Source organism: Orcinus orca, chromosome 9, assembly GCF_937001465.1.
Source record: "Orcinus orca chromosome 9, mOrcOrc1.1, whole genome shotgun sequence".
Taxonomy (NCBI): Eukaryota; Metazoa; Chordata; class Mammalia; order Artiodactyla; family Delphinidae; genus Orcinus; species Orcinus orca.
In genome coordinates this window covers 90951441-90979258 of record NC_064567.1, presented here as the reverse complement: position 1 = coordinate 90979258, position 27818 = coordinate 90951441, and the positions used below count along the sequence as shown (strand labels likewise).

Genomic DNA, 27818 nt, shown 5'->3' with positions numbered 1-27818 from the left:
GATTTGTCAAATCATTTTGGAAATATTTTTTTAAATTTTAGCTTAGCATTAAATGCACTGCATATGGGAAACCCTGATCTGTGAGCTCAATGGATATATGCTTTTCCAAAAGAAGTGGGAAAAATTCATTAGCACATACCTCCTTTTGATGTTGACCCAATCTGGGCATGGTATAACACATCCTGTATTTAGACCAGTGATGTTTATACAAGCTACTGACCATTTACTGAGTTCATTTACTCAGCTAATAGCAGAGTCCAGATTCAAGTGAGGGCACTTGTTTCAATACATTAAACACTAAGGTTACAATGTGTTTACATTCCCCTTATAAACTAATCTGAAGGTATTTCTTAAGCAAACATTTGAAGTTTCATATTTGTAAATTAAGATGTACCTAGAAAAGGAGTGAAACATAACATCATAAAAGCATTCCTAGGGGACTTCTCTGGTGGTCCAGTGGTAAAGAATCCACCTTGCTAGGCAGGGGATGCAGGTTCAATCCCTGGTCAGGGGACTAAGGTCCCACATGCTGCACCGGTGCAACCAATAAGTAAGTAAGTAAATAAATAAATAAATGAAAAAAACTGTTTCTAGAATTTTGGAATGGAAGAGAATCTTCTAAATAAAGAAATTGAACCCTAAAAAGAGGTTAGACTAAAGTAATATGTTCAGCAACATCATAGGTATCGAACAATAGAATGCATACTGATTTCTATTTTTTCCTCTTTAAATTATGAAATATTTTGAACACATAGAAAAGAATGGAGAGGAGCATGGTTCAAAATCTTGATGTAAAGTTTTACCATATTATAGTCAACAACTATTTAATCTGAATTTTAAAGCCCTGTACACTCCTCACTGATCTTATTTCTCTGTCACCTTCCTCATTTGCTGTTCACATTTCCATGTTTTAATGTTTTTAAATCATATTTTATTATCCCTGTGCATATGTGTAATATATTTTGGGAATTTAAAATTTTTTTCTGTTTGTAATTTTTTTTTTTTTTTTTTTTTTGTGGTATGCGGGCCTCTCACTGTCGTGGCCTCTCCCGTTGCGGATCACAGGCTCCGGACGCACAGGCTCAGCAGCCATGGCTCATGGGCCCAGCCGCTCCGCGGCATGTGGGATCCTCCCGGACCGGGGCACGAACCTGTGTCCCCTGCATTGGCAGGCGGACTCTCAACCACTGCACCACCAGGGAAGCCCTCTGTTTGTAATTTTTATCTTCATATTTTCTGCAATGTTGGAATTCTATATAATGAAGAATATAAAAAATAATGCTGAAGAACAGCCACAGACTACAAAATATTTGCTAAAGATATATCTGACGAAGGACTATTATTCAAAATATACAACAAACTCTTAAAACAACAATAAAGAAAACAACTTGATTTGAAAATGGGCCAAAGACATCTATGGACACCTCACCAAAGAATATGTACAGATGGCAAATAAGCACATGAAAAGATGCTCTACATCATATGTCATCAGGCAAATGCAAATTATAACAACAATGAGATACTGCTGCACAGTTGCACACCATGGGCAATATCCAGAACACTGACATCACCACATGCTGGTGAGGATGTGGAGCAACAGGAATTCTCATTCATTGCTGGAGGGATTGCCAAATTGTATAGCCACTGCGGAAGACAGTTTGGTGCTTTTTAATAAAGCTAAACATACTCCTACCATAGGCTCCAATAATCGCACTTCTTGGTATTTACCCAAAGGAGTTGAAAACTTATGTACACACAAAAACCTGCACATAGATGTTTATGGAAGGTTGGTTTATGATTTTCAAAACTGGAGAACAATCAAGATGTCCTTCTGTGGGTCAATGAATAAATAAATGTGGTACATTCAGACAATGGAATATTATTCAGCACTAAAAAGAAATGCACTATCAAGCTATGAAAAGATATGGAGGAACCTTAAATGAACATTATTAAGTGAAAGAGGCCAATCTGAAAAGGCTACATACTGTATTATTCCAACTATATGACATGCTGGAAAAGGCAAAACTATGGAGACAGTAAGTAAAAAGATCAGTGGTTGCCAGGGCTTGGCGGGTGAGAGGATGCACAGGCAGAGCACAGGAGATTTTTAGGGCAATGAAAATATTCTGTATGTTACATTGTGGATACATGTCATTATACATTTGTCCAAATCTGTAGAATGTAAAACACCAAGAGTGAACCATAATGTAAACTATGGACTTTGGGTGATTATAATGTGTCAGTGTAGGCGCATCAATTGTAACAAATGGACCAATTTGGTGGGGAATGCTGATAATGGGAGAGGCTCTCTATGTGGAGGGGCAAACAGTATATGGAAACCTCTGTACCTTCCCCTCAATTTTGCTGTGAACCTAAAACTGCTCTAAAAATATAAAGTCTTCATTTTTAAAAAGTTAAGTCTGATTAGCAAAAAGAAAAAACTGATAATCATACTGACATTATATTGAAGTATTAATGATGTATAAATCACTTATCACTTTTATTTTCTGGCATGAGCTACTAGGTAGATAAGATATAAGATATGATCCCAAGATATGAGATTTCCAATAAGTGAATATGAACATCAACATTTAAGAGATAGGGCTTCTCTGGTGGCGCAGTGGTTGAGAGTCCGCCTGCCGATGCAGGGGATACGGGTTCGTGCCCCGGTCCGGGAGGATCCCACATGCCGCGGAGCGGCTGGGCCCGTGAGCCATGGCCGCTGAGCCTGCGCGTCCAGAGCCTGTGCTCCGCAATGGGAGAGACCGCAACAGTGAGAGGCCCGCATACCGCAAAAAAAAAAAAAAAAAAAAAAAAGATGGATGGAACAGCCTACAAAAAAGAACAGAAGCGCAGAAGGAGAATGGAAGAATGTGATGTTATCATAGAGCGTCATCAAAGTATTGGAGTAGTTAACAGTGTCAAAAGTGACAGACAATATATTAGGGACTATTACGAGTACATTGAGTTTTCACATAGGAAGGAATGAAGGGAACTGAAGAATGAATTTTACCATAAGACATGCAAACATTCAACCCTTTGCTCAACCCACAGACCCAAAGACACACAATTAAGTTCTTTCAATTAGGGAAAGTTATGTGAGAGTATCTAGAATAAAAGAATTGCAGATTTTATAATTCTTCACATGAAGAATAATCCCTATAAAATGGTTCGGAGTAGAATTTTTTTCTTGATTTTATTTCATCTATAAGAATATCACTTTAAAACATTGTTTATCAAAACTGACACTGTAAAATCCTCACCCACTAATGTTATGTTGCCTTCTCCAAAAGAGACGTAAGAATTTGGGTTTGGAGCCATTTGGAATGCCCTCATCAGCGCTTATTAGCTGTGTAACATTGGCCAAATTATTTAACCACAATGAGCTTCAGTTTTATCTTTCTTAAGTGGAAGTGATTGGGTTTTTTGAGGATAAGTTAGATACTGCATGTGGTAAGTGCTTAACGAGTTGCAATAATGCTAAGGCTCTCATAACATATTTTAAGATACTCTTCCTCTCAAGTCTTTTGTCTTTGAAAAGTACCTTGTAACTTATTCTCTGATTTACTTGCATTTATTTATAACTGCTATTAGTATAAACAATGTGATATTCCTTGACAAAGTTGAGCCCCTGCCCTTCACAGAACTTTAAAATTTTTAATCCTCACCTCTGAGTGGTATATTGCTCTAGTAACATGCTACATTAATTAACTGAAGGACAAAATCATGATAACCTGAACAGACGCAGAAAATGTACATAATAAAATTCGACATTCATTTATGACGAAAAAACCCCAAATACTCTTAGCAAACCAGGTTAGAACAGATATTCAATAATCTAATAATGAATATGTACATCAAACAAAACAACAAAACTTCAGCAAATATACTTAATGATGAAATAATGAAATTGTTTTCTTTGGAATTGGGAAAAGGCAAGGATGTTATCATTCCTATTCAACAATTGCTCGAGTTCATAGTAATACAGCAAGGCAACAAAAAACACATGAAAGCCATAAGGTTTAGAAATGACAAAATAAAAGTAAACTTCTATTTGCAGATACTACGATTATATATAAAATATTTTAAAATAATTTACATTTAAATCATGAGACTTAAAGAATGTTTTGCAAGACTGCTGTACATGAAATCAATATTTAAAAATCAGTTCATTTCTATATATTAAAAAGTGTTAGGAAATGAAATTTAGTGTATGCTCTTATAATAGCATCATAGTGTTATACACCTAGGAATAAATCTAAATAAAATTCTGCTAGACTTCTACACAAAAAACTGCAAACACGAAGAGAAATTAAAGAAAATCTAAATCGTGTTATATAATATGAATGGATTGGAAAACTCAGTCTTATACCAATTGTCAGTGAAACCCTGCACTCTAAACTCTTATGGATTTTTAAAAATTTGACAAGCTGAGTATAAAGTTTATAAAGAAACACAAAGGACTTAAGGTAGCCAAGACTTTCTTAAAGAAGAAATATGAGCTGAGAAGACTTATTCTCAGATGCCAATTCTTATTATAAAGCCACAGTAATTAAAACAGTGTAGTGCTGGGCATGAATAGGCAAATAGATCAATGTAAATCTGAAATAGACCAAAGAAATCAGAAATCATCTGCTCCATATGGGAACAGTTGCCACTGCAAAATACAGCTCTCAGATCTGGCTGGACTCCACATTGCATGGGCAGATTCTTGATTAGAGGGTCTGGGGGCCAGGGGAAGATGTGTTGTGATATGCCACACTTACTTCTGTGTGGTGTGGCCACCCTGCTTCCATTAAGTTTTAGTGCCTTTGTCTAGAAACTTAATTCTGTAGCTCATCTGACACTTGTTTCACATGTTTTTGGTATGAAGACCAGTCTGACTAGAATTGGGGACAAATGCCAATATTCTCAAGCAGAGAGGGGTACCACAGTACGCCATGTTTAGACACAACAGCCCAATGACAAAATGCTATTGGGTCTTTGGAGAAAATTTTTATGGGCAAGTCATATCAGTTGAATTTGTCTACTAAACCCCTAATTTCAAATGGTAGGGCTTTGGGGATAAAGAGAGATAATGTGATACGAGCAGTAGATAGATTCCCAGTAGCTCCCAATCCCGGTAGCCAAGTGCTGGTAGTATAAACCAGCCAAATTACAAGATGATTAAAGTCTTAAAAGGAAGTTGAAATAGCAAAGGGAGGACAGGCTGTGGTCCAAGTGTCACAAGTGGAAGTCCCACCTCTGGGAACCTGGCATGGTAACATTGGAAGAAGGAAAGTCTGAACATCTCCCAAGTGCCTGCCAGACTGGCAGTGGTGACTTTTCAATTAGAAATTAAATAAATGCCAGAAGTGTGGATGTAGGAATATGAGAGAATGGAGTTTCCCTGACCCAACTGTCTGTGTGGGAGGGGATAAAATACAAAGGCTGATTACAAGTCAAGCAAGGTTTTCAGTGCCTGTGTTACTGCTTTTGATTCAGAAAAACTCTGCTTTTACAGGCTGGTTAATCTTTTTTATTCTTACAGATAGCTCTTCTGCCTTCTGAAAAGAGCTAGACCAGACTCTCACTGAACTACTGTATACAATATTCTGAGCTCTCAGAGATTTTTCTTAAAAATTATGTTGAAATGATAAGGTCTCAAATAGTTTTATACTTGGAAAGATACTTTTAAAGTAGAGCATTAAGGATACCTAATAGAGACATAGATCATTTATTAGTAAATGATAAAAAATTATTTTGGATATGAATTTTTTAGGGAAAATATTACCTTGTTGGATGAGAACTGAGGAAAAGCAATGGAGAGAAATATGCTGGGGAAAAAATGGACTTAAAAAAGTTTTCCATGAAACAGAAAGTACAGATATCAGCTTCAGGTATAGCTGGATCCAGATGCTCTCACAATATGACCAGAAAACTCTCTGTATTCATCTCTCATCTCTAAGTTTCTTTGCATAATCTTCATTCTCTGAAAGGCTCTTCCCACTTAGTGGTAAAGATGGACAGAAATAACTCAATTCCTCATTCTTATCACCTTCACAACTTCACCAAAACAAATGCATCCCTTTTCTGATGGCATTATTAAAAGTCTTTAGATTGTCTCTAGTCCAGACCTGTATGATTGGGGTTGGAGCCAGTCCAACCTGGATCATATACACAAAAATGTGGAAGGGAGTTTCCCCGAAGTGGTGCTGTGCTAATGAACATTTTTTCCACTGCAAAATAATTATTCACTAAATGGAGCTTTGATAAGCATCTATTGCTTAGAAAGTATTTGCCATGCCTCTAACATCACTGGTCTTGCCAATACGCCTGCATGGCTCTTAGAAGACAGTCGGGTTGTCTTCACTAGTGAAGTCTGCCTCCTTTTTAGGTGTTTACACTTCCAGATGGGCAGAGACCACTGGAACCTGTGGTATACCATGTTTTTTTCCCATGGAAATTTTAGTGATTGAAAACCAGTGGTCCATGGCAACAAAAAGAATAAAATACCTAGGAATAAACTTACCTAAGGAGACAAAAGGCCTGTATACAGAAAACTATAAGACACTGATGAAAGAAATTAAAGATGATACAAACAGATGGAGAGATATACCATGTTCTTGGATTGGAAGAATCAACATTGTGAAAATGACTATACTACCCAAAGCAATCTACAGATACAATGCAATCCCTATCAAACTACCAATGGCATTTTTCACAGAACTAGAACAAAAAATTTCACAGTTTGTATGGAAACACAAAAGACCCCAAATAGCCAAAGCTATCTTGAGAAAGAAAAACAGAGCTGGAGGAATCAGGCTCCCTGACTTCAGACTATATTACAAAGCTATAGTAATCAAGACAGTATGGTACTGGCACAAAAACAGAAATATAGATCAATGGAACAGGATAGAAAGCCCAGAAATAAACCCACACACATATGGTCACCTTATCTTTGATAAAGGAGGGAAGAATATACAAAGGAGAAAAGACAGCCTCTTCAATAAGTGGTGCTGGGAAAACTGGACAGCTACATGTAAAGGAATGAAATTAGAACTCTCCCTAACACCATACACAAAAATAAACTCAAAATGGATTCGAGACCTAAATGTAAGGCCCAGACACTGTAAAACTCTTAGAGGAAAACATAGGCAGAACACTCTATGACACAGAGCACAGCAAGATCCTTTTTGACCCACCTCCTAGAGAAATGGAAATAAAAACAAAAATAAACAAATGGGACCTAATAAAGCTTAAAAGCTTTTGTACAGCAGAAGAAACCATAAACCTTTCTCCCTCAGAATGGGAGAAACTATTTGCAAATGAAGCAACTGACAAAGGATTAATCTCCAAAATTTACAAGCAGCTCAATATCAAGAAAACAAACAACCTAATCCAAAAATGAGCAGAAGACCTAAATAGACATTTCTCCAAAGAAGATAAACAGATTGCCAACAAATGAAAGGATGCTCAACATCACTAATCATCTGAGAAATGCAAATCAAATCTACAATGAGGTATCACCTCACACCAGTCAGAATGGCCATCATAAAAAAATCTACAAACAATAAATGCTGGAGAGGGTGTGGAGGAAAGGAAACCCTCTTGACTGTTGGTGGGAATGTAAGTTGGTACAGCCACTATGGAGAACAGTATGGAGGTTCCTGAAAAAACTAAAAATAGAACTACCATACGACCCAGCAATCCCGCTACTGAACATATACCCTGAGAAAACCATAATTCAAAAAGAGTCATGTACCACAATGTTCGTTGCAGCTCTATTTACAACAGCCAGGGCATGGAAGCAACCTAAATGTCCATGACAGATGAATGGATAAAGAAGATGTGGTACATATACGCAAATATTACTCAGCCATAAAAAGAAATGAAATTGAATTATTTGTAGTGAGGTGGATGGGCCTAGAGTCTGTCATACAGAGTGAAGTAAGTCAGAAAGAGAAAAACAAATACCGTATGCTAACACACATATATGGAATTAAAAAAAAAAAAGGTTCTGAAGAACCTAGGGGCAGGACAGGAATAAAGACGCAGACGTAGACATTGGACTTGAGGACATGGGGAGGGGGAAGGGTAAGCAGGGACGAAGTGAAAGAGTGGCATGGACATATAGACACTACCAAGTGTAAAATAGATAGCTAGTGGGAAGCAGCCGCATAGCACAGGGAGATCAGCTCGGTGCTTTGTGTCTACCTAGAGGGGTGGGATAGGGAGGGGATATGGGGATATATGTATATATATAACTGATTCACTTTGTTATAAAGCAGCAACTAACACAACATTTAAAGCAATTATACTCCAATAAAGATGTTAAAAAGAATAACCAGTGGTATTTTTCAAGTCATCGTTTTTCCGTTTAATAAAGTATTTAATATATGTATATTTTAAAGATGTGGTTTATAGTTTTTTGGCTCAGAGTTTGAGCCACTTCTATCCTCCAAAGTATTCTTAATGAGATATCTTAATTCCCAAAATAAACTTCCTACAACTAAGTCATTCAGCAGCCATGTATTATGTGCCTGCCAGTTGCGCTCTATTTAGGCACAGGTATATTAATTAACAAGTAAATTAGGGTCTCTGTCCACAAGATTCATCATAATGAATCTAATTTACCCAGATTCAGAGCTATATCTTCTGTCTCTAATCTGAGATTTGGCCCCATGTAAGAAATTAAATTTTTTTCAACAAAAGTTCAGTATTTCATTTTAACCAAAGCTGTATTTGAAGACAGATTCCAATAAGTGTGGTCTGATACAAATGACACTATTCATAGCAAACAGCAACAGGCCAGCTGCAGTTTGAGTCATGTTTCCGTAAACGGAGCATGTGTATGAACTCTGACCCCCAGTTAAGGTTTCTACAACTTAACAAATAAAGTAGTGAATGTGATAAACTCCTGAAAACTAGCTTATGTGTCAGAAACTCTAACCAAAGTGGTGCTGCCAGGCACTGTTCTTAGAACAACTTATAATAAAAGAAAAACATTTTTTTTTCTTCTGTTATCCCTCTTGTTCAGGAAGAAGCAAAAGGCAGCTTAGTGAATTGGAGACAACTGGAGGTGGTTTATAAGGATGGAGTGCAAAGGTAAGTTGGAGTTTGTAGGAAACAGCTTTTAATTGGAGAATTGTCCAATTGTCCCCAGTGTCACCTGCTTAGGCTCTTGGTGGCTGCCAGTGTAGCTAGTTATCTGAAGGGCAAGAAAGCCTGAAAATAACTGGAAGAATCCAAGTCACATCATCTTAAACATAGAGTTGTGATCATAAATACAAACACAGTCAAGAACTCCTCCAAACACTGGCGTTTCTGAACACAGTTACCTCCATGCACCAGACCTGGCAGTGGGCATGTGGGTAACAGCCCAGACTGACCTCTGGGCGGGTGGTCGGTTCTGTCAGGCTGCACTGATGTACATCTTGCTTCAAGGACGAGATTTCCTTTGAGGACTCTGGGTGATCTCTTGGAGCCGCCTAACTGGCTGACCTGGGAAACCCACACCAAGTGCCAAAGGCACCAGAGGGGATCGGGTTTAGGCTTCTGGCCAACTGCATGCAATCTCCACCTCATTCTGGGAAGCAGGCAAAAAGCTCATCCCCTTGCAAAGCGGAGGGAAGGTTTTCCAAGGAAACACAAAAACCAAGTTCAGTTTAGATTCAGAAAGTCACTGCACCAAAGATTCCATGAACTTCTCCCTGAAGAAATGAGAGAAGTGGTTCTGGGTCAAGCTGGTTCTTAATACATGTGCAAAAGGGACCACCCAAGAGGTGGCTCTTCCCGAGCAAAATGGCCTTCCTTCCTTCTGCCTTCCTGTGTTTGCAACGACGAGCCCAGGAGCAAGCTGATGACACCAGTCTAGGGCCATAGAGGACCATTCCTAGTCACTGTAGGCATAAAAAACATCAGAAGAGAAAACTATTAAATTCAAAGACTTCACCAGTACGTATTACATGCAAAGCACTTCCAGTGGTGAAGTGTAGGAAAGGGTTTAACAAACAAAAACAGCCAACTCAAAACTGCAATTTTTGTCCATCTTCCTTTCACACTTGTACAATATGACAAATTCAGGCAGAGGTGCCCTGGGGATGTCTTAGAATAATTCATAACCAAGTGGTTTTGCTGTTATTTCACTACTCCTGATGGCCCACAGTCTAAGCCTCCCTTTTCATATTATATCTTTAGTATTGTTTATTCTTTTTATTAGGTGACTTGCCTTTTCAGCTCTCTTTTCCAAATAACACAGTTTAGCTTAGGCTTTGACATCTATTAAAACACAAGGTCTCCTTCAGGTCGTAATAGACTTGATTACTGTTTTCACTTAGGATGTGAAGTTTAGTATCCTATCATATCAGCTGGTTATATGAAAGAATCTTTAAAGGCTGGGCCTAAAATAACCCCAACCAAGTTCACCAATTTGCAGACTGCAGGCTAAATCTGGCCTGCAGATATTTTGTTTGGCTGGGCCAGTGATTTTTGTTTTGTTTAGTCTTGGTTTTGTTGGTCCTGTTTTGTAGTTGAATTTGAATGACTTTTGGCAGCATATTCTTTTTAAATTCCATAGAGCCCACCTCTCTCTATTGCTATGACCCTTGTAGGTATTTGGGTTTGTGATGCCTGCCCTACATGGTAAGTGGTGATAGCAAGCATCCATGTCTCATTCCCAATCCTATGATAAAAACTTTGGAAGTTTTACCTCTAAATTTGAAATGATTCTATTGTTTGTATTTGTACTATTTGTATTCTTTTGAGATGCTTATTATCAGATAAAGAAGACCTTTCTATTTCTTGTGTATTATGAGACATTATTATGAATGAGTGTTGAATTTTACCAAATGCTTTTCCTGCCTCTATTGAGATAGCCATATTTCTTTCCTTATTTTCTATTAATTACTAAATTACATTGTTCGATTACCAAATGTTAACCCAACATCATATTCTCAGAATTAAGTCCTTCTTGGTTGTAATATATGATCCTTTTTATATAGAGCTTGGAAGTATTTGCAGTTATTGTGTTTAGAATTTTTACCTAGTCTGAAGAGAAGGCTTACTTTTTAATTTTCCTTTGTGGAAAAAGAAATGCCCTTGCTGGGTTGTGGAGGTCAAGGAAATGCTTGGCTCGTTACAGAAGTCAGCAGGGGTTTCCTCTTCTCTAATCTTTGGAAGACCTTGAGAAAAATGAAAGTTATTTAATATTGTGGGAAGAGTTTGAATTTCAAATTCAATTTCTTTAATAGATGTAGAACTATTCATAACTTCTTTTCCTTCATGTGGCTCTTTGGTAATTTGAGATTTTCTAGAAATCTGACCGTTTTACAAATAAATTTTCAAGGTAATTGATGTCGTGTTCGAAATAGTATCTTATTACCTTCTTAATGCCTGCATGATTTCTCGCGATGTCTCCTTTTTCATTTCTGATATTGGTAATTTGAGCCTTTTCTCTTTATTTTTCATTAGTCTTGCTAAGAGTTTATCAATTTTATTCATCTTTTCTCACAACTAACTTTTGGCTTTATTTTCTCTACTATATGTTTTAATTTAATTAATTTTAATTCTGAATAACTCAGATATGACTGTACAATTAGACATAATCAAGCATCCAAATGTTGGCAACTAGGTATAGAATCTACATGAATGTGATAGTAGACTCTAATAATGCAGGTGTGTTGTGTAGGTGGTCCAGATATCATGAGCAGCATTACTGTCAGGGGCGTGGTTTTCTGAGATGGTGAACAGCTCATGGAATCATTCCAATCAAGTCAAATAGGACCTTCTCTCAACTTACAGTTATTACTATAAGATTCAGTGTATATTAAAACTGTACAGAAATATTTTGTGTTATATATAAAAGAAGTTAGACTCTAGGTAGATTTTTTCCTCTATGTAAATATCCAGTGAGACAGTTTGGAAGCTGTGCAGATGTAGGACAAGTATTCTATTGCAGGACACCATGTATCCCTGAACCCTCTTACTGAATGTCTGTAGGGTTTCCCAATTACTGTGACAAAAGGGGAAAAAAGCCTCCTAAAATTTCCAAAATGCCTGGCTAGGTGGCTCTACCATTCCCTTTGAGATATGACCACTGAAATAGGGAAGAAGTCATACAACAGATGACCCTCACTTGTCAAAAGTGGTTCTTTCTTTAACTCCTCCATCTCCATCATCATTCAGGATTGATTACCAGACTCCACTTTGCTTCTCCTGCTCAGAGATATTGTGGCTCCCTGGGGCTTGTCCTAACAGAGGCTTCCTCCAGGCTGTATTGAGTCTATTCCTACTGTGTAGTAGTGTTCACTCACCACCGCTACACTGATGCTAGCGTAAGATCTGTTCCCAACCTGTGTGTCAGCCTTGGTTTGGGTCTTTCTAAAGCCCTTTGGGTATACTTCCACCCCATCTCTTCATTTGGGCTGTCCTGGACTGACTTCCAGTATAGTCGAGCCCGCAATTCCAGCAGATCAGGCTCCCTCCCTAGAGGTCCCAGGGGATTTTCCAGATCCAAAATTGGCACCAGGGCTGATTGAAGACACAGTAGGTCCTGATTGGGTTTGGTACTCCAGTTCACTACATATTTTAGAGCATTGCCTGGATTACTTGTCAATTTCAAATTCTCTCACCCATGCTTTAACCTAGTTACCACTTCTGCCGCTGTCAGCCCTTAACTACCTCTTTTCTTGGGCCAGCATGGTGTTGTGTACCAGTTGCAAAACTGGCATTCTCTAGGCTAGTAGCAAGTTCTATGATGATGTTAACCCAACAAATTACAGGGTCTGCAGGTTCCAGTCCCATGGCTAGCTGGGATTTCCCTCACTATGGATTCAATGTGTGCTTGTTACTGGGGCCCTCAGCTCAGGGACCTGTGACAATGTCTGCATTGAGATGGCTTCCCCCCCTCCAAGTACTAAACCTACCCACATTATACACCAAATCTCTTCCTACCTTTTCTTTGACATGAGTTGCTGCTTACCTATTAAGCTAGAGGTGAGGCTGTGGTCATCAGCAATGTGAGCAGTGGCTTTCTGTTGCAACGGCTGCCCAGGTAAGTGACATGACCTGATGAAAGTCCTCATTGTGTTGAAACTCCTTCTCCTGGCAAAACTCCTACTAGCTGTACCCCTGTAGACCCAGAGGCTCCCATAGCCAGACAGACCATGTTCCCAGCTGCTCACCAGTGCACTGCCAAATCAGGGTGGAAAAGGAGCCTAATTTTTCTTTAGTGTTTTGTTTTAGTTATGCTTTCCTCTTTCCTGCTATGACCCAGCATTGATTTTCAGAGGGAGATATGCAACTAATTTTAGCATAACTAACAAATGGGACATTCTTAAACCAATTTGAACATAATTTGCAAATGGTCAACAAGTGGTTGGTCAAACTTTCCCCGAGCATAGGTATGGTATAACAAGACAGGGCAGACCTGGGGAAAGCATTTTTTCTATAAAGAACACTATTTATCTATGCAGATGTTCTGTTACCAGGTCCTGATTGCACATCCATGGACATCAACCTTGTTCGTGTGTGTTTCTTCACTTCTGGTTTTGTCCTTATGTTCTTGTATCCTAATATGTTTCTATTCTCTGGATTCAAATCTTAAGCGACCTCCTCACTTGCCAGGGTTGGCACTATTCATCTTCTATCAAATGCAGACAAATTCAAGCCATGTGCAGAGATGCACAGATGAGTGGTCTGTTGGGAAGGTTGGCTTCATTCTAATTTTGGCCACAAGCTGACTCCTCTTGTGTGCAGAATACTCCTAAATTAGGTGCTTGAGGTAGGTAGTGCTAACAGTGTATTATACAATGAGAATGTGCACAGAATGGACCCGGGGGGATACCAGTGTGTGTAAGCTACATAGACACTGACTAAAACTTTTCTTTGTAAATATTTTCTTTATAGTTAGTCACTAAAAATTACAGAGCTTCAGTCACCAAAAATGTATTTCTTATGCATAATCATTGAAACCAGAAATGTAACCTGATTCTGCATTCGAAACAGGACATTTTATTCTGGTTTTGTTCATGGGAAATGGCTGACTTTGACAGAGTAGAAATTGAAAGTTAGAAGCTTATGGAGAAGAACCATAATGCACAAAGCACCCATCGCAATGTTTGATAAACCAAATTTTACCTATAAAATTAAAAATGGCTAAAGAGTACCATAGCGTTGGCTTTGTAAGAAACTAAGCTATATCTGAGTTAAACTTTTGGCTGCTCAAAAGCTTTCTAAAATATCTGATCAAATGGATTCATTCTCAAACACAGAGATGGTTCCAGAGCACCTGCGGGGCCACAGTTGTAGATCACATGCATCTCCTCTCAATGCCCTGGTTTGGTCACCAGTGGCCAGATCACATATATGAGGAAATTTTTTCTCATTAGACAGAAAACCTGTTCCAGAGGGATGGTGGACAAAAAAAAAAAAAAACCTATTGTCATCCACCTTCTGTGCCCTTTTTCCATTAACATGCTGTGTTGCTAACATAGAAAAGTCTGCCATGGGAAGTGAATAAAATACTCCTTTTAAAGAGCACAAACAGGGAGATTAGGAAGGAGAATTTAAAACATACTAAGATTACACTTCTGGGAATTTTCACACATCATATTTCCTTAGTATAAAGATCTCTATCCAAGACACATATTTGTAAGGGAAAAAAATAACGAAAACAAATATGTAACAGAAAATTGGTTAAGTACATGAGTCCTCCATATAACAGAATGCTCTATTATCACAGTTTTTAATGTAGATCTATACTAAATATCATTGAAAATATTTGTAAAACAGTATCAAAATTCTTATGGAAAAAAATAAGTTATGAAACATACCTAGTTGGCCAAATATTTGTAAAATTAAATTTTTCTTATGTTTATACAAAATCTGGATAGAGATATATAAATCTGTAATAATGGTGATTATCTCTGGAGAGGTTTTAGGCTTTTTTTTTTAACTTTACTACTTCTAATCTCTCTGCAATGGACTTAGATTGATTATATAATAAATATACTGAGTACAGTAAAAAGTGTAATATTTCCCAGAGTCCCAGCCTCTAGTCAATGACATAACTAGTAGGAATGAAAGTAGGTCCACAGTGTTGTACAGTGGCTTCATGGCCTTCCTAACTGTTGCTTAAACTACCAAATCTCTTGCTTTGGAAACTTCTATCCTACATTAAATGACACAGGGGTTGATGGAAAACACTTGTGGCTTTACCTTTTACTGTAAGTGAAATGGACTCATTTTATCATGTAGTTTGAATGAAATTTACAATCTAGATATGGCTGATTATAATCATGGCATGAAGTTATGCATATTAAAATTGCATCAAAATGGTTTATACATTTCAACTATTCACTGCTGTTTTTAACAATAAAAGACAAGAGACCAGGAAGAGAGGCCCTGTCCCAGCTCAAACTGTGAATGGCTGTGAAGCGTGGCATATTCAGTATTCTGTTTCCATTGGGACTAAGGGAGAGCTGTGTTTTCTCCAATTACTTAATCCACTACACTTACTTTTGCATCTCTCTTAGTATCAGTTATCAGAATATTACAAGGTTAAAACCAGTACTTGAGTCTTTATGACATGTTGTTATCCAAAAAGCCTTTAATTTCTAATAAAAATGGTTTTACCGCAAGAGAAAAATTAATCTGTGAGCGTTGACTCGTTTCAGGTTTTTCTTCAGAAGAGATTGAGCTGGTAGCCTAGGACAGCACCAAGTAGTGGTGTTTACAAAAGGAGAAAGATGTCAAATACTCAAAGATGCCTTTACTCAAAGGCAAGTGGCAGAATTCACTGATGATAAAGCAAATGTGAAAATGACAATTCTTCCACATGTTGAAGCTATGGGCTAGGTGCTTTATGCATTATCTTTAAACCTCACTACAAAACATCCTGATTTACAGATGAGGGAACCAAAGTAGAGAGACTGCCCAACTCAACAAGCTGAGAAATGGCAGAGTCAAGATTTTAGACAATTTTTGTTTTATTTCAAAGTCTCCAGTTCCATGAAATTGTAATACCCCTATAACTCTACCATGCTTTTCACAGTGCCACCACATAATAAATACTGTAGATAGTCAACTGATATGACAATCAAAAGAAGTGTTTATCATTATATTCACATATATGGCTAATGGAAATTTTTGTAACATAGAAAAAAATCCAAACAAGATTCAATTTTTATTACTATAAATTTTGTTACTATACTATAAATCCTGTCTATTCTTTCCTGAAAGGTATTGTGATACAGAACATTTTAAATTGCTTATTGAGAATGAAAAAGTCTTCTACTTGGTTTTGATCCAATTCCAAACCAAAGGAACTCTTGTGCCGGGGTTTGAAGCAAAGTGCTGAAATGATAAATGTCCTATGCTAGACTGTAAACCGCAGTCCCTTAATTCAGATGACCTCAAGGCTTGACCAGAGAGTACTCAGCTGCTTCTTCCGGTTACCTTTTCATTCTGGCTTGTCCTTAATATAGTTAATGCTCCCCAGATGTATCAGCTGCTTGTGCTCTTTAACCCTCACTGGTCTCACATGCAGCACTGGCTGCTTTTCTCAGACACAGGGGAAAAGAAATAACTCCTTAACAGAGATAATTGCAAATATTTCAAGTGCCTTCAGGGCATGACAATGCCATGCGGGCAAAGCTATCAAATTCATGTTTTTGTTTTAAATGTTTTATTTTTGAATATTCCCCCCAAAATATAGGGAACAATATAATAAACTCCCTATGTGCCGTTTTCCAGCTTCAACGAAATATCCTTGCCCATATCCACCTTCCCAAATGATTCTGTGGCAAATTCCAGACAACATTTTATTTTATGAACAAACATTTTAGTATGTAACTCTAAATGAAAAGGACTTTTGTTCTTTTTATATAACACAATATCATTATTATATTTTTAAAAATTAATAATTCCTGGATATCATCAAATATTCAGTCAGAGTTCAAATTTCCAATTATCTCTTTAATGTCACAAATTTTTCTAGTTTGAATCAGGATCCAAACAAGGCCCACATGTAATGATTGGTTAATATATTCCTTTTAAGTTTCTTTTCACCTATTGGTTTCCCCCTCCATCTTTTTTTTTCCTCTTTGTAATTTATTTGCTAAAGAAACTTGATTATTTGTCCTATAGGATTTTGCTGATTACAACCCCATAGTATAGTTTAACGTGTTCCTCTTTCCTCTGAATTTTTTTATAAATTAGTAATTGAATCTGGAGGATTGACAGAGTCAGGCTTGATTTTCTGAAAAGACTCTTTTTTTTAGGAGGTGATTTGATCCTCTATCAGGAGACTCCTAATATCTGGTTATCTTTCTCTTTTTGATATTAGCAGTAACTCTATGACTAGATCCATTAATTCATTTTGGGTTACAAGAGAGTGATATTCCAATTCTATCATTTATTTTTCATTTATTTGCTAAAATGCCACAATAAAGAAAATCTTACTCTTCTATTTCATTACTGAGTGGTTCTTTGTAAGTTTTCAAAATAATGAATTGGTTCACTAGTGTCTTCCAATTGCTGACCAGTTTTTTTTAAGTATCATTATGAACTCATGGATTTAAACTTATTTGATATATTTCAATCTTTTGAAGGTTTTTTCCCTCATTGATCTTCATATTGTCTCATCTTTGACAGTCTGTGCAAGTTGATTCCCAAATCTTTGACACAAATCTAGTAATCTTTGATAGCTTCCTTATTATGTGATGTGACAAGATTTCCAATATGATCTGTATATTTCTTATCCCAGACCTGGAATTAGCCATTTCTCCAAGGAGCTCTGGATCCTTTCAGAAGGAAATTAGATTTCAATACTAAATTCTAGGTGCTGGAGGTACTCATTGCTACTGGGTGCCTCAGTATTTATGGGACTTTTCAGTTGAAAAAATTAGAAAATAGTTTTTTTCAAGCAGAAAACATCACTGATTTATATTGATACTTCAAATTCAGGACTAAAAGGTCTTTACTTAATTTCTCCTTTCTGGTATCTGTTTTTCCTTTCTCACTTGCCACGAATCTTGCTTGTGAAGGACACTGGATAATAGAATTATAATATCACAGAATTATACTTTATACACACAGCATTTTTTGAATTGCAATACCATCACTACCACCTACAATATGATCACTGAAAACTGTTTAAATTTTTTCCAGCAATTTTTGTCCTTAAGGCCTATACTATTAGGGATGTATAGCCAAAAACTATTTTTCAAAGTTACTTCGATTAGTTTCCATGTGATTATGCCAGCAACTAGTTACCCATTTAGATCTCATTCATTGATCTCATTTTAATTCCGATTTTTGAGATTAAACTTTTTTATTATATCAGATGCTTACATGGTTTCAAAGTCAATTCTATAAAGCAAAATATATTCCAAGCAATCTATCTTCCATCCCTGTTCCTTCATTCCATTCACTCTGTACCCTTGGGGAAGATGTCAACATTAGGATTGGTACATTATGTACTATATTTCTTTCTTTATTGCTATCATTTATTCATAGCGCTACAATTAACTATATACTAATGCTCACCACCAGTCCTAAAATTGATATATCTCCAGTCATTTTAGTTGTCTGAAGGTTATTCTCTAGTAGATATCTTAGGAATAACTCATGAGATAATGAAAAGAGTTTATACTTGGAAAACAGTTTATCTGAATATAAAAAAAAATCTTGGCTCAGATTTTCTTTTTTGGTTCACCCCAGAAGACATAAAATTTTGCTGTTGAAAACTGTTAACAATTTGATTTTCTTTCATTTGTAAGTGACTTAGACTTTTTGTCCAGGTGTCAAAAGAATTTACTCATTTTCTTGAATAACCAATAATTTTATTAGATTTTTCTCAGTGTTCTCAGCCTATTTTCCCTGGTATATAGTGTGCTTTTTCAACACGTACTTCCAGAATATTTATAACACATGTATATTTATGTATCTCCTTAATTTTAGGAAAGTTTGTCTTTAATTATAGATTTTTTAAATATCTCATTTTATTGTTTTGGTTTTCTTCTTTGGGGACCTTTTTTTATACGTATGTTGTTTCTTCTTTTCCTATGTTCCATAAGGCTAGATGTAGCAGAGATTCTTCAGAGGGCTGATATCTGAATTGCACCTACAAAAAGCCCAACTTTGAGGGAGAAGTAAAATTTTAGGGAACATAATCCAAGAATAGAAGTGATAAAAGTGGTTGAGTTGAATGCCTGTCCTATATGATTCAGACAACAAATAGGCTGCCTGTTTCCAGTAATCTTATGCTCTCTTATTTTATTAAGTGGCCAAACTAAGAAATTATATGAAATTGACTATTGAATTTGAGATTATGCAGTTTCCAAAGTAAAGTTTACCAAATAGTCCCAGGGGAAATTATTTATGATTTATTGCTAGGCAAGACTTTGTTTTCCCTAAAAACTGTGTTTCATTTTCTTGATGAGAATCATCATAAATACGGTTTCTATTTTCCCCTGCATCCTAAGGATCTGAGCCAAATTGTGCTCAGTCTTGCAATAATAAACATAATTATACAGTGATCCTTATTGCATGCATGTATTCTTTAACTTGGTCCCAACTTTTACTTCAAAAGTTTTAAACTTTGATGTCAAAGACAAGCTTGCAGAGAAATTGTATACAAAATTTAGTTTGAATATGCATTTTTTTCCTGGGAAAGAAAGGACACTTCATCAGATTCTGATTCTAAAAGTGTATCTGTGATGTTAAAACTACTGTTCTTATATTAACTATTTTATTTTATTTATAAAACAGAAGCTTCTATTCTAGTTTAATTTAAAATCTCAGTGACATACCAAAATGAATGGTTTACTTTTGGAATCATATTAAGCTTTTTTTTTATCTTGACAAAATGTAATTAATAATGAACTGATGAAGTTACAGTGCAGACCCCAATCCCTGAAAATCAAGTCACACCATTTACAAGTATAGATCATGTAATACAGGAAAAAAGAAAAAGCTAAACCTTTTTCTACAAATTCATCAGCTGGCTTCACTAACTTTCATAAGAAGGCTGGCATCATATATGATCATTCTAAATAGTTTCCTCTTTAAGATAGGTTGAGACACAAACCACTTCAATAAAGTCACTTATTATTTCTACATAAGCTGGTTTCAGTTTATTTATTCTCTACATTTCTCTTCCTCCTAGCATTGCTTTGTGTTTTCTTGGATTTACATGGGTAAATGTCTTGCAGCCTTTTGATGTACATTTATCAAATTGTTCATAGTCTTGTTACCATACATCAGATGCCTCTGAAGAAATTCTTCCATCTACTTAGACAAGAATTAAGGTCTGCAAATAGTGCCCATGCTTGATGCATACAGACAAAAGATATTGTAAAATAGAGTGTGTTATAAAATTAAAACAAATACTAAAATTTCATTAACATGATATCTATCTATTCCAGTAGAGAGAAAAGGTAGAACCAGGCAGGCCTGCAGTTCTTGTTAAGTCAAAGTTGACCAAACTTGGGAAGAAAAAATTAAACTTATGTTTGGGAATCTAACATATCTCAATTAAATGTATAATTGAATGGAATCACTTATCTAGAATGCATACATTTTGTATTTTACCAATGATTTATTTTTAACTATTTGTGTCAATTCTTTAAGTCTTTTCTAGAATACAGTAAGTTTGTAATTCTATGAACAATAGATTGACATTTAAACAAAAAGAATTTGGTTCACTTAAGAAATAAAATTAACTTCTGATTTTGAACCTATTGGAAATGGTTGAGATTTACAATCTCCTTTCAATAGTCTAAGTTAGCTCTGAATAATTTCATCCTATTTTGCTATTCTTAGTGCAATTTTAATTAAATTTAAAATATAGAGAATTTAGATTTGACTTGACATTTCAAACTATTTAGAAAGTGGCTGATTTTTAAATGTTGAATAATGGTAATATACATAATTTCCTATGACATGAATAAAAACATCTAGGTGAAATTTTGCAAATCATTTGCACTTTAAGCAAATGATTACACATTTTTGGTCTGTTGAGTTATTCAGTCAACCTGAATTAATAGTTAACTTACAATTTGATGGACCTGAGGTGAGGAGAAAAATATCTGAAGTTGGAATTTGTTTATATGAATGGTTTTATAAGTTGTGGAATCAGCTTAAATGCCTAAAGTGGATTACGATGCTGACACTTTTCTTTCTCCCTGCTGATTCAATTCACAGAGCCAGTGGCACTTAGTGGCCCAATGGGTTACATGCAGTTATTAAGGTAAGCAAAGCCTCACCCATTGCTTGTGGTCAGACATGTGATTTTAATTATGGAAGAGGTAGATAAACATTGATGCTCTGGTTAGATGGGAGCTGGTATGCTTTTTCTAAGCTCATTAGAGCTTATAGCTTGCCAGTTTACACATACACACACACAAGGGGTCTGGAATAAAGACTAGTTTCTGTGTTCTTTGTCTCTGTATTCTATTGATAATCTTCTGCAAGGATAAATGTAACCCTAGATTAAAAAAGCAAAAAATACAGAAAACAAAAATGAACTATCTTGCAGTTCACGTTCTCTCAAACCTACCCTCCAACCCCAACCCGATGTCTCACTGGGGCCATGTTACTCAGTTATTTATCCCTAAATCACACAATTCCATTTCTCTACCATTTCTCACTTTCCCTAACAGCACTCTAACCCCTGCCAAAAATAAAAGACCAAAACACCATCAAAGAAAACCCCACAAAGGTTTTGTTTAATTTCCCTTCCATACCACCTTCTATCAAATGAATTCCTTAGAAGTCATATGATTAATAATGCTAGTTTTCAGTAGAATCATTCCACTAATTTTACAAAAATCTGAATCATAAAGATGGAAGGTTGAACATTGTTACAGGATCTTATTTCTTCTGCATTTTATGCTATAGTCCTAAAAAACAAAAATTGATTTTTACTGATGTGTCATCGCTACATACGAAGCACATCAGAGAAAATTTATGTAAATAAACTTAACTCATTTTACAGTAGCCTCACACAGCTTACTATTGACATTGTCTTTCAATAATTGTCTTCCCTCAACTGCAACTTAAACTTAAGTGCTGACTGAATAGAGTCTGGTTGACTTTTCATCTCTGTTTTCTACTTTTCCATATTTTCTTTGGATAGTCCCACTATCCAAAGATAAGCCTGAAAAAAGTTTCAGAACTTTTTGTGATATTGATCACCTCCTTGAACTGAGGAAAGAACCAGGAAATATATTGCGTGCCCCATTGCCTCTGAGTAACCAGATGCACAACCAACTGTCACTTAAGGAAGACTCAGGATCTTGGCAACAATAGGTCACGAGTGGCTACAGGCACCATTTTAAAGACCAGACAGCTCTGAGTTGCCATGGGCAAGCTATTTAAAATAAATCTGTTCTACAGATTCCACCTGTGGTATAGGGTTGTGTATATAATTCTGTGTAAAAGATATCAGTGGGAAACAACTAAACTCCTATTACAATAACTAAAATCAATCAAACAAGCAAACACTTGCCCATGTAATGCATGTTTATTCCCATCTTGGCATTTGTTTCTTGGAGGACTCTTCTGGTTAGAATACACTTAAAACGGGAAATTTTACTGTATGTAAATTACAGCTCCTCCAAAAAAGGGTAATGCATGGCATATAGTAACAGCTCCATAAATGCTAATTTTTGATAGTTTTCATGAATCAGCACTCAAAAACCGAAGTGTTACTCCTATGCAAAAATGACAATAAACATGATTAAATGACAATGACCATGATTTAACTTTGACGGCTTTACTCCAGTAGTTGCTTAAGAATTTTAGTACTACAAATGAATTAATTTTAAGCACTCTTGGGCCAAAATAGGGAGCTAAGTTAAGGATTTCCAATAAGGATTCAGTACATTGGTGAATTTAGTGAAGTTAATGGTTTAAAATAAATTCTTTAAATAAATAAGCGTATTTAAGAAATTTTTTTTCATTTCAACAATGTTAGAAAACTGTTCAGATATCCACAGTCTGTAATTTCCATGTTTTCAAATTTCAGAAGTAATGCATTTGTGTGGTAATATGCAAATCGATACAATGCAATTCAAAAATGGGCAAAGCTAAAAAGCACACACCCCAGCAACCCACATCCTATTAATCCACCCCACCCCAAGATCAGACCCTAGAGGTCTAATTGTGTATCATTCTTTTGCTCATACAAACATATGTGGCCATAAACGTATCTGCGTAGAGGTGTGGTTTATTCCCTTTATCCTGAAATAGGATCATAAGATACCCATTACAACATACTTATCTTTTTCTATTTAATATACTGTGAACATCCCTATAAGTCACTGGTAGAGAGGCACCTTGTTCTTCCACTTTCTGTGAGCATACATATGCACATATCATTTTATACAAATAAAATTTCACATTATAAATTCTTTATTGTAGTCTTTTCCCAGCTTTTATATTCTGCTTGCCTTACTTTCCCACCCCACTCATCTCTCTCATTCCATGCCCCATTTTATATATCCTTTCACAATTTTATGTACATACGCACATGCATACACTATACACTTTTTGTCATTGTTTACTTTATAAAAATGGAATATTAAATACTCTTCCTCACACATCATTTTCCCCATTCAACACATTTTAGAATACCTCCATGTCCCAAGTCACTTTACATAGCTTAATTATTCTTTAATAATAGTTGGTAATATTGCATAATATTCCATGAATAATTTACGTGACCATTTTCCATTTGATCAGCATTCATCTTGTTTACACTTTATTTTTTCACGCTTTAAACAATGCTGCAATAATTTTACTCTCTGCCCTTAGTATACTCTGAGAGCACCTTGCTTTAAAGTTTATTGCAAGGGAAATGCAAGAAAAAAATGGGCAGCACCAAGATCATTTGTTTTTCAATCAGTAAAAATGACAAAAATCCTCCATTAAGTGGTGGATGGGGCTGTAGTGGGATGTGGAGTTTAGTCATAAGGCTTTATTTGCTGCAAAAGTGTTAGAATGTTGGGCTCACCAAATTCTTTTACCCTGTTTTTGAAAGGGTGGAGGTATCCACACTAATCTTCCTTGCTAATCACATGTCTTAATCACCACTCATTTCACCAATGAAAACATTTCTAATCAACAAATGCAATAGTGGAGATTCAGACCTTGCAATTTAAAGTACCTTTTAAATTTGCTTCTAGAGCATGGAAACCTGATAGGGTCTCTCAAAGGCTAACTTTCTGGAGTGTGAATTCAGGGTTAGGAAACCTCAAATGTTAACGAACTTCTGTAGATTGTAGATTGAAGATAACTTATATACACACATCGTGTCGTCCTAACTGAAATATTTTACAGTAAATACAGTGATGTAGCAGGTGTAAGGCAGCAGCTTGGCTTTGCTGCTTTTCCAACAGCAAGTGACAACAAAAGGGAAAACACATTTCTCTGTTTTACCAAATATGCCTCAGTAATTTAAAGGCATCGGTAGTGGGACCTCCATTAGCCAAGGCTACAAGAGGAGATGAGAAAGTCATAATGTTTGATGTACTTATCTTCACAATTCTTCCTAATGGTCAAAGCATTCATTTAGGAATCTAAGTACCCAAGGCTGTACTATAAGTGGTAACAAATAGACTGGGACAAATTCTTTTTCCACAGCCCACATTCATATTTCTTCATAGGAGATTCTGAAAACATAGTAACAAATTTGGAAATAGTTCCATCATTTTCCAAAGTATGGAAAAGTGTTCAAAAGGCACATTGATATAAGCACGGAATTTAAATCATAAGTCTAATATGATAAGCATTTACAGGTGTTCAGGGATGCTTTCCCAAAGATAATGGAATCACTTTGAGTAATAGCCATTTGATTGCCTTGTTTTGATACAGGGATGAGAGTGTGTTATGGTCACTGCAGTTTGATAAATGACCTTCCCATCATTCTCATTTTGTGGGTTTAGGCCAGACACCCATATTGTGACTTGGTTGGTGTGGAGGTTGGTGTTTTACTGTATTTTTAGAATATTTAGTCTATTTAGAAAGTTTACATAATTTTGGTTACAGTGACTAAAGTGACTAGGACTAAAAATAAGATTGGCTTTTATAAAAACAAGCTCTTCTAGCATTAGAAGATGGTGTGTGCACCAGTGTTCATTCCAAGTCTATTTGATTCTGGGTTTGGTGCTTCAGATTGCAAATAAGGTGCTCATGGATGAGGAAAAATACATTGTCTGTGTTATTTGTAGGAAAAGAGTGTTCCCGAAAGGTAAAATTTTAAATGTCTATTTTATCATGCTTCTTGGTCTGGAGTGGAGATGGCAAATAAGTGTCATTTATTTTGCCAACTCTGAAGAATTGGTAGTGGCTGCCTGGAGCACTTCGGGAGGAGAATTGGCATAGAAAATTAGTAACCCACTGGAAAAGATGCTAAATGTTGGTGATCGCACCAAGGATTGAGTGTGAGAGGAAAGGCAGGACATGCGTAACATATTTGATATTTCTGGACTAATGGGAAGTAAGAGGGATATGGTTAAATAGTCCATTTCTAGTTGATATTCCCTGGACAGTTTGTACCATAATTCCTACTGGATCAGAAATTCCCCATGAGCTAATTTTCAAAATAAATTCTAATGTTTATAATGTTTAAACATATAAAATTCACCTTCACAGCTATTGCATATATATACATATGTGTGAATATGTGTATATATATATGTGTGTATATATATGTGTGTGTGTGTATATATATATATGGTGCTTCTTAAGCATGATGAAGAATTTTAATTTTTTTTCAAGAACTGTGCTTGAAAATCTAGTTGAGATGAGACCAATTTTTGCTTACTAGTTAAATAATATGTTAAGAATATTTTTAGGATGAGATTTTCATGAGGATTGAAGTCACTGGAAAAGTATAAAGAAATGTACATAGATAAGCAAAAGTGGTCTACATTCAGAGTGTGAAAACCGAAAAATATCTTTCCTGGCTAAATTTGTATATATCTGAGTGGTACAAATTTTTAGACAATTTTTATTTTATTTTATTTATTTTATGTTTTTAAAAGATTTCTATTCATGTCATAAAAAGATACTTGCTTATGTCTTTTGTTTAAAAAAAGAATTTTTAGTTTTTTCTTACTGATCTGCAGGGTTTCTACATATTCTGGATACTACTCCTTTGTAGTTGTATGAATTTCAAATACATTTTTCTAGTTTGTCAGTTACTTTTTCATTTTGTTTATGGTGACATTTGATGACAAGAAGTTCTTAATGTTAACATAGTCAAATTTAGTAATTTTTCCTTTACAGTTTATGCTTTTTTGTGTCTTGTTTAGAAAATCCTTCCCTACCCTGATGTCAGAAAGATATCCTCCTATGTTGCCACCTAAAAGTTTTACAGTTTTGTCTTCTATATATGTCATTAATCCAATTGGATTTTATTTCTGCATAACAACACAATTACTAAGCAATTTATCTTCCCTTCAATGATCTCTGAGACTCACTCTCATGATTCAAGTTTTCATGTATGTTTCAGTCTATGTCCAGTTTTCTATTCTTCTTCATTAGTTATTTATCTGCTCCTGTAGCAAAATTATACTGTCTCATTTCCTATATCTTTATAACAAAGTTTTGACATCTAATAGTGCAGGATCCACCAACACCAACACCCATTTCCCAACTTTGTTCTTCTTTAGCAATTTCTTGACTATTCTTGAATTTTGCTTTCATATAAATTTTAAGATCAGCTTCTCAAATGCCACAGTAAACCCTTGTCTTGGCTTGGGATTCCTGGGAAAGAGACTCAGATGGGGATTCATGTGCAGGAGTTATGCCCTTGGGATCGATACTTGAGAAGGAGTGAGACAAGCAGGATGGGGCTAAACGAGACATTTAAATGTGATGCAATTTTATTAGAGGCCTCAGTAGATACCATGAGAAGCTCTGGAGCTACATGGACTCTTCAGAGATGTCCTAAATTGAGTTAAAGAGGCCAGACATTTTAACCCTCACATCAACCAAATGTTCCATATGGACTGCTTCTTCTAGGGTAATATAACATTGTGGTAAGGCAACTCCCTTCAGCTCTCTTTCTTACAGAGAGAGTCAACCGTAACCTATCAGCAGTCAACAGTCCGGGCAGCTTGTGGAATGAGTGCCATGGTGGATTCAGGTGGTACACTACAGCATCCACTATGGTCAAGATCCTTCAGGATTCAGCTTATTCTCTTTTGGGGGGAAATTTACAAAAGGAAGGCTAATGGAATTAACTGCCCATCACGCCTAATTATACAAGTAAATAATTACTCAAGTTACTCAGTGGTGTAACTTGTAATTCCCTTTCTCCACCACCCTTGTAGACTCTCCTCACTCTTCACTAGCACCTCTGCTGGTCCAGGTGACTTACGCAAAGCATGACCCAGACCCTCATCCCTAAAGGTTTGAGACTCTGATTATGCCTTTCTCAGGACACAGTTCCTGCACTTGTCTGTTTACTGTCACAATTGTGCAAGGGAGTGGCAAGAGATAATACAGTAGATCACCTATGTGCCAAACTTATTCTTTCTTGCTTGCATTGCATAATAGCAGCTCTGCCTTCTCCTAATGGTGAGCAGAGTCAATTAAACCTTTTCCTTGTCTGCTGTTCTCTTGACACAAAGGTTTTCAGGGACTGGGCAGTAGCCATAGTTCAGAATTCAGTAAAATGTTGATGCCTCATCTGTACCTTCAAAAGGCCATTCAGTTGCTCTATTAGGTCAGTTTATTCTGGGTAGTGTATTTTGTGATAGGACCCATGGGTCCCTGGGACACGTGTCTACTGTTGTACCATCTTTGCTGTAAAATGGGACCTTTGG

The 27818-nt window shown here is 36.2% G+C and overlaps 1 long non-coding RNA gene across 2 annotated transcripts in view; it reads left to right on the top strand.

The window, feature by feature from the left end:
• Positions 1–27818, top strand: part of LOC117203556 (uncharacterized) — a 218141-nt gene that overhangs the window by 72888 nt on the left and 117435 nt on the right. The window contains exons 4-5 of one of the 2 annotated variants that reach the window (XR_007479285.1): positions 9020–9087; positions 21187–21232. This is a non-coding gene — a long non-coding RNA (uncharacterized LOC117203556). The remainder of the gene's footprint in view (positions 1–9019; positions 9088–21186; positions 21233–27818) is intronic. The other variant, XR_007479286.1, reaches the window with a different exon arrangement.